The 9,056-nt window shown below is 30.5% G+C and overlaps 1 long non-coding RNA gene across 2 annotated transcripts; it reads left to right on the forward strand.

Moving 5' to 3' along the window:
- The first annotated feature begins 3,221 nt into the window (after positions 1-3,221).
- On the forward strand, positions 3,222-8,909 carry LOC134253035 (uncharacterized). 2 transcript variants are annotated; one of them, XR_009989057.1, is made up of 5 exons: positions 3,222-3,295; positions 7,844-8,060; positions 8,321-8,438; positions 8,566-8,696; positions 8,801-8,909. It is a non-coding gene; the product is annotated as an uncharacterized LOC134253035 (long non-coding RNA). The 2 variants fall into 2 exon arrangements; XR_009989056.1 differs by lacking the exon at positions 3,222-3,295 and adding an exon at positions 5,019-5,104.
- Positions 8,910-9,056: the final 147 nt, after the last annotated feature.

Consider the following 9,056-nt stretch of genomic DNA (forward strand, 5'->3'; position numbering starts at 1 on the left):
AAAAAAAGAGTTGAAATTTCGTGATATATTTGTTCAATGTTCATGTATCATTTCTCCTTTTTTTGTATTTCATTATTCTATTGTTTGAATATTGATTCCCTTAATTAAAGTTTTTATATGCTTTAATTGTTGTTGTTGTTGTTGTTTTTTAATTTATTCATTTTATTTTAATGCATATTTCATATTCTTGCTCCAAATTGCAAACGTACTTTAAATTTTAAATTCATCCCTTTAGAGTAAAGACATCATAATTCTAATTTTTTTAATTTCTTCGTTTTAATTTGGTAGATACATATGTAGCATGGTTTGTCTTAACATTTTATACAATACCATACAATACAAAAGTTTCTATAGGGCATAATATTCATTCTTACACTAGTATAAAACATTATTAGACACTTCTTTATTAATCTGAAAATAATTAAAACTATTAATATCGGAAGGCGTTTGTATGAAATATCGTCTATTTTCAATACAAAATGTATCTATGTAATTAAATAAAAGTGGAAAATTTGCTGCGTGTTAATGCTAAATATCAGTCAGTTTATTCAGGGTAGAAATGTAAGAAATTCTAAAGCAACATCACATTATTGTCAGCCCATGCTCAGTGATGTAAACAGAGTTAGCAGATTAAACATACTCGGTAGAATGTATACACTAATAATAACAGCTAATACTAGTATTTTAAGGAAGTTTTTATTACACTGAAACTATATTTTGCGAAAAAAAAAACAGAAATTTAAAATCGTAAACAAAACGCTAGTGCAGCGTTGTCAAGGCCCTTTGAATGATTATTTTGAATTTTAAACCATACCTATATGCAACTTGAACCACTCATGCAGGGTAAAATTTAAAAATCGTTAGTCACGAGTTGCATTCCATTAAATGCCTACTCCAGATTACAGAGTTGGTTTTTTATCTGACATACCTGTCTTACACCACTGTGTTTGTAACATCTATAACATCTGCTTCAAAATCAAATACAGCTGTGATAAAGTTTAAAGAGTATGGGACATCGTTCACATCTAAGTGTTATCAGAAAACTTATTGTAATATTCTGATTAACGGAAGTAAGGCTTGCTATAAGTATGCTAAAATTTGTTAAATCTGGTTGAATAAAATGAGAATGTCCGCTTTAGTAATTCTATGTTTTTATAATTTCTTGTTCTCAAATTGCGGATGTCTCATAATGTTGCGAACTCTTCAAGAATATTATTGAAAAACAAAGCATATAAAAACATGACAATGACAATGCGGCTTCTTTTCTTGTCTCTAAGAGTCGCAAAGCAAGGAGTCAATCCTTACTTTTCGGGTTCGAATCCCACTGTGGGGTGAGGAGACCGATCTTTTTGATTTGAGCATTTTTTATTGTAATATAATTACAAAGGGATTGGGAACAAGTTCTGAAAACTAATTACGCCCTCTTTCTAGATGTAAATTACACATTTATATTGTTTAGTTAAACAAGCTAAGATATATAGTATTCAGTATTTGCAAAAGTAAAAAAAATGATGCATTTTGCAGATATGTAAGTGTATAAATACATAAAAAAAAATTGAACAAATTCATATATAGGTACAGTAAATAACAAGGAAATCAACCAGAATGTTTGATAAATATTTGAAAAAGAAAGAAACGTTCCTTCTGATGAGACCGTATAAACCGAGGCCTCGTGTCGCAGTATGTGTTGGCACGAAAAAGATCCCTCACTGCTCAAAGGCCCTGAGTGCCGAGCATAGGACAAAAGAACTGCGAACGATAGTATTGTTCTCCCGCCTACCTCCAAGTCAATTTTCAAAAGTGAACATATTCGATGAATTTTTAATATTTTTTATAGCTTATTATATGGATTTTCATAAAACATTACTTATTTGGGAAAACAAAGGGAGATAACTCTAAAATTTTGGTAAAACTTGTGTTTTTCACTATAGAAATCAACGGAAAACGGAAAATATTTTTAAAACATCTTTCCCCCCCCCCCCCCCGTGTAACAAAAATTCCTTTTTACAGATAATATTGAATGGTATTTAACACATTTATACCAAAGCTTTTTGTGTGACACGGGGGGGGGGGACATATGTTTATTGACAAAAAACGATAAAAAAGCTTATTTTCAACCAATGTCAAGTCTCCATATGAGTGAAAAATTCTCAAGAGGGACGTTAAACAATATACAATCAATCAATCAACCAATGTCAAAGCGATATACAGCTGAAACATTATATTTTGTTAATGTTTATGTTTCATTTATTTGCCTAAAACATAAGAAAAGATATAAGGAACATTTAATCATATCCAAGACTATTTCAAAATACGGTGATGCTTAAAACTCCGATTTCAGTGGAAAATACCGTCTACCGCCTTTTTTCAAGAGCTGGAATTATGGATAATTTACTTTTTAGCGCTGGTATTAAGAGGATTTATCAATTACCATTGAACTGTTCTTTGTATTAAACAAAGGTTTATATGGCCAAATTGCTATTTATATTGAATTAAATGGTTCCAAAATGTAGGCGGGAATCGAGAGTTAGCGTGCGTGTTTCTTTGTAGCCCTCCACCGCCAAGTGGTGGCATCACCCAATGAGTGAAAAATTCTCGCGAGGGACCTTAAACAACATAAAATCAATCAACCAATCATTCTTTTCTTGCCCCTCAGAATTGTTACCTCATGACATGCTCTCCTTACTTTTACCTTCCTCACGTTGCTAGATTTTCACATAGTACTTACTTTTTTTTCTAAGTTGCGGGGAAGTAAGGAAGGGGACGTCTTGTTAGTTTATCTTCTAAACATTTGTTAAAAAGATGAAATAAACTTCTACATGGGAAAATATCATGGGATCATAACATGGGATATATCTGAAAAAATTTAAATGTAATTATTTTAATATACCGGGTATAATGATTTACAAATGTATCTTTTTAGAAAATTGTTTAATTGTTTGATAAATTTCTAAAACAAATTTATACAAAGATCATTAAAAAATAATGCAAAGCGTCTCTTAAATACATGAATAAATTATACCAACGTGCAATTTGCCATTGAATGATAAATGTTAGGGTTGCTGATATTTTTAGCAATGGGTATTCCCAGCTTGTTTGTAAATCTCTGAAAGGTAGGAATAAAAACTATTGTGTTGAAAGTTATATTCGTTGAAGATTTCCTCCGGAAAAATATTTATTAAGAAAATTAATCACATAATTATTTATATTTCTTTTGATTCAGGCAAAGATGGGTATTACGATGATCATTTCAATAGCCTTTATATATCTTTTGCCAAACTTGACCAAGCTGTCGGTGAGTTAATATCAATATAAATATCTTGAATAAAATTTAATCCAATCAATTTGATGCAATTAAAAGGATAACATTTTGTTCAATAAACAAAATTATGTCATCTCTCTCTCGGCATTTATGTATATGAGTGACGATAAACAACAAACAATCAATTCTCTCTCTCTCTCTCTCTCTCTCTCTCTCTCTCTCTCTCTCTCTCTCTCCTAGTCGTTATCTTTAGGAACTGTTTAGCTATTCCAATTAAAAGTTATTTCCTTTCTTTCTGTCCGTCCAATTTCTAATAAATAACCCTTCCTTTCAAAAGCTCCAATGGAAATTTAAAATAGAAATATTGTAAAATAAGATAAGTTAAGTTATTTCCTTTCGTTCTGTCCGTCCAGTTTCTAATAAATAACCCTTCCTTTCAAAAGCTCTAATGGAAATTTAAAATAGAAATATTGTAAAATAAGATAAGTTAAGTTTGAGATGTCAGTTTAACAAATAATAAGCAAATTGGTTATCTTCTGAAATTGGTAATTTTTCTTTATGAAATTCTAAACCTTAAAGTGTCGCCATCTTGACATCAGGATTTCAAGTCTAGAAAAAAAAGATCGTGTCCTCAGCAAACTTACATTAAAATGTGCCTCTGGCTAAAAGAATTAGCTTCTTAGGGAATAGATGTTTAAAAGATTTCAGGAGTTCAGTTTTACTGAAAAAAAACTTTACATTATCAGTTTCAATCGATTTCTCTTAGTTTCGCATAGCGATGATACTTATTTAAAAAAAAAACATAAATGTTATTGGTAAATAACTTTATTGAAATGAACACTATGAGCCTCAGTATAGTAAGTGATTATGTACAAAAACTGACGCAGAGTGGTTATTCCTGCTAAATGTAATTAAAATATTTAACTTTATCACAATCATCCTGGCATTATATTTGAAGCATTATAAACACAAACATAATAAGATGGGTCCACTCCAAAACTCTAGTCAATTATATTTAGCATGTCTCGAAAATATCCATATGCATTTACGTAAAAAATGGTCTCTTAATGTATCTTTGTATTGGCAACATGTATTAATAAGCACTTGTTCTGAATAAATATTATTACCCTGGTAGTGAAAATCTTATTTGTTTCTTTTGTTTCCTCCACATTTTTACCCCAAAATAAAAGAGAGGGCCAGGGAATATAAATGTTTATTTCAAGATGTATCAGACCCCCGAAATAATATACTTAGGGAAAAGGCTCTTTAAGTCTTTAAAACAAAGAGATTGATTTATTTAATAAAGCTTTCAGGGAATACTCGGTATATTACCAAAAAAAGAGCTTGATAGCATTTTGAAAACAATGGGACGCCCTCGTTACAATTAAAACTAGCTAAGTATACAGCTAGATTAATTGACAATTTTTTAAAGTATTGTTTGAAAAAACTATAGCTATCAAAACTTGATTATTGTTTGTAGTACATTTCACTTTGTACACGTACCATGTAATTAAAATAAGATCAAAACTTATATTGAAAAAAAAAATGCTGAAAGAAAGAGGACAGTCGCATTATATTAACTCTTCTTATCACTGACAAGCAGAACTAGAAATTATATACTAGATTTCATCTACCTATTACATGTGTCGAGAAGAATAAAGATAACTGATATTTTGCATGGTATCATGTCGGTACACGTGATACTCCTTTTACCTTTTTATGCATAGGTTAATCTGGCATTTAATGAAATGCATTATAGTCGATAAATATCTTTTAAAACGCGCGAAACGCATGGAGATCTTAGATTTATTTCTTCTCGTTTTACTTAGTGAGACGATATGTGTGAGTTTTTTTTTTATTTCTTACTTTAATTTCTTTAATGTGTATCAATTTATTTCTAAAAATTAAGAAGCATATTTTGTTTGTTCATTGCATTTCATTACAATTATGTGTTATGTTCTTAATTGAACAGCTTCCCTAAACTAGTTGAGGAAAAATTCAATCATTAAATTATATATTTATTTCATAAAGGTTCTGATTTACATCAAAGAATTTTATAGAAATATTCTTCCTAAGGAGCTTAGAAATTTTAGTTTGTCTAATTTTAGAAAAGGGGGAACCCAAAGTATTAAGATTGCATAATTGCATATCACAGTTTTTTTTATTCCATGCAACTTATGAATATTTATATTATGTTCTTATATTAGTATTATAATTTTTTCTTCATCATGTACTGCTGTTTAATAGTCATAAATTTCATTTCTTATCTATTTTATTTTGTTTTTGTTTCTTTTTTTATATATATACTATCAAAATATTAAAATGTTCTTTCGGTTTTCTATTGATATAACTATATTCTACTGAAAAAAGAAATCCTTATATCTTAATCGCTTTTGAGCTTAACGATAGGATATGAAAGATGGAACATTTTAAAACACATAGATAAGGCTATATTTAGAAAAGGCTAACACCCTATGCGTCATGGGACCTCAGTTTATACAGTCTTATCCGAGCTTCTTACTCCGCAAACGCAAACGCTCAAACAACTGTGTCTACGGTCAAAAATTTTCAATGAAAAAAATTTTCTGAATCTATATTTACAAAAAATGTAACATCTTTTTCACTGGTGTCCAAAGTGTCTGTATGTACAACGATTTGGGCATTAAATTACCATAACCATTACTTCATTTTCTTACAGTAATGCATTACATTACCATTACCTTAGTAAAGTAATGCATTACCATTACCATTACTTTTGGAGGTTTTTAAAAATAAAAATACAAAAGTTTGCGATTTTTTATTCATAAGCATGCATACACCCCTTCAAAACTAAATGTGATAAATGGTAGTTAATTCAAATTCAATTTTAAGTACTTGTATGTATTACACTGTCAATAACTTACATTCATACATGTAGGAAGTTCAAACTTTTAAATTGTCAGTACATGTAATATAAAACTTTTTGTATAACTTAATTTATGTCATAAAGCAGTTGAACTTTTCGGGCACTTCAACCCCTGCCCAAAATATATAATAATAAAGCATCCTAAGCTTTGTTGATCAAATACCATATAATAAAATAATAATAAATGCATTGACAAACTTTCAAAAAAAAAAGGTACACAGTCTTTACATTTTGCTCTGCATGCATGTCTTTGTTACAATGGATTTTTCATAGTCAGGTCAAGCTAGACCAATTCAATTTATGTTCTATTAGAAGAAAGGGACTGGTAATTTGGAGCACTTCTCAAAACAATGCACTGTTTAATTGCTACATATCCAAGATGCATAGTGTGTTTTGATGACATTCTAGCTATTCAAAAGGTGGCAATTATCAGTTTACAGTGTACATTAATTAGTGTACTCCATACAAGAATTTTTTAGAATGATTTTTAAAATCTTCAAAATTCTTTGAAATCAAATCTTATCTAAAATAATTTAGAAAAATGTAATTGGTAAAACAGTACGACATTTAACTCTGGACATGATATAGTCCAGACTTTTTACTACAATTTCTAATTATGATAACTTGGTTGGATATCTTAGCAGTATTCCATGGTCTCATGTTTAACGAACAAACATCTCCACTTCTAAAGATATGAAGTCCTAAATCTCTGAATCCCATAGAAGAATGGTGGGATTTTCAGTCCCACCAACTATCCCACCATTCTCCTATGGGAGAAAAAATGTCAGATGGGATAGTTTCTCCTGTGGGATTTTTTTTCCCACAAATTTGTTCAAACGGGATAAATCCCACGGATATTGACAATCAAACAACATCTCTCATACATTGTGAAACATGGAATTTATCCCATAAATTATGACAAAGACAAATCTCTCATCATAATATATAGAATATTTGTTATTGTCAAGGCTTTGTGCTGCAAATGGTGTTGATTTTTTTTTCAGTTATCACTTGACAGAATTTTTTTCATATCTATTTATTCATATTTTTATACAATAAATGTAAAAGCCACATGTGTTGCTGGACTTTTATAGTTAAATTGTTCCCTTATTTTTTAACTATGATAGTCAGGTAAGAAGTGTGTGTTATTCTTGTGATTTCTGAACAATAGGCAACCTTTAAGTAAATTTTACTTATATACTTTTGCTCTGCTCCTGGTTTGTATTGTTTTATGGACTTTGAGATTGAATGCTGTTCGTTGTCTCTATGTTCTTCTTACTAATGTACATAAATGTAAATGAACAAATATGTCGCATCCGTGATGCATTGCCTAGAGCCTCTAGAGTCGCGGATTAAAGGGCTGATCCTTACGTTGCGGTTTTCAATCAATTGCGGGACGTGATGACCAGTCCTTCGCTTAATTGAGACTGTATCAACCGAGGTCTTGCATGTGTCGCCGTAGATTTTGGCATGAACCTGATCACTCACTGATCAATGGCCATGAGTGCAGAACATAGGAAAAAAAATAGTACCATCCACCAATAATTGGTGATGTTTCCAGCATCATCATATTAGATAAAAAAAAGTCTTGAGGGGTGTTAAACAACAACATTATCTAAAAGCAAACTGTGCTATCTATATGTATATCATCTGAAGTGTGTTCATGCATTTTTCAGACAATGGCTTTCCGGAATTGTCCTGCAACGTAAATAACTCTGTCTTTTACTAAATGTCCAACTTCAGAGAAGTCATGGGTGGAAGCCGCAAAGAAGAAAAACTGTTCAAATATCCCCCAGAATTCTACCAGCCCAGAGAATTTTAGATACCACTGTGTGGCAAATGCCTTCATGAATCAAACTATTGAAGTGTGTGCACCTGGTTTATATCTCTTAGGTAAGTACTGGGCAGAACGATTAAGATTTTAACTGAGATTTTCTTAAAACATATAACATTTCATATCTCTACTTAATAAGTATTGTATTAGTTAATAATGCAAATTCTTTTAATGATTGGAAGCACTTATTTTAGTGGTAAAAGTTATTTGACTTATTCTGTTACAAAGAGTACAAGACAAAGGGAACTTAATTTTTTTTGTAGTACAAAAACGACTGTTATTGGCTTTCTATCAGTCCTTTTATGCATTTTGTGAACAGGATATTGTCCAGAATACAATTTGCAAGGAGAAAGAATACAAGACAATTATAATGCTGATTAAAAAAAATTTCGAAACGCCTTGTCCAACCAGATACAAGTCATGGATGTCCTATATATGTAATATTCCTTTTCTTCATTTGAATAACAACCAATATATGTATTAATAATTATTTCATTTTGAATTGAATTCAAGGAACAATCTCAGAGGATGAGCTTTTAGCTTCAGATTTTTTTTTTGCTTCAGATCCAAATTGTGTTGTAATAATGTAGTAATGAAAACCAAGAAAATCCACCAAATGAAGTCAATAAACCAGAAGTAAACAAGACTGCTTTAGAAATCAATTTAGAAATGAAAGAAGGAGGGGAGTTAGTGTCGTGAGTATTGTGATTTCATTTGGTATTAAGTAATACAGATTATGTGTGCACATAATGAAATACCGGTATATTATCTTTACAATATTTATCTTTGTATTTTGCAGCATGGACATAATCATATTTGTTTGCATCAGCATTTCTCTAGTGGTATTCACAGGATTCGTAATATATCTGATGAGATATTCAAAAAGAAGAACAAAACCAGGTATATCTAATTAAACGTGTATATATTGTTTTTAGATTTACCTACTTTTTTATGTTTGATTTGGGTATCTAATGTGAACCCTAGAAAAAAATTAAATAGTTTTGAAATCAATCAAATTTTACAGATGTATCTACAGGACGCATAGAACAGGAGCC

Source organism: Saccostrea cucullata, unplaced genomic scaffold, assembly GCF_032062105.1.
Source record: "Saccostrea cucullata isolate Sc308-1 unplaced genomic scaffold, CSIRO_AGI_Scuc_v1 ctg19482, whole genome shotgun sequence".
Classification (NCBI taxonomy): Eukaryota; Metazoa; Mollusca; class Bivalvia; order Ostreida; family Ostreidae; genus Saccostrea; species Saccostrea cuccullata.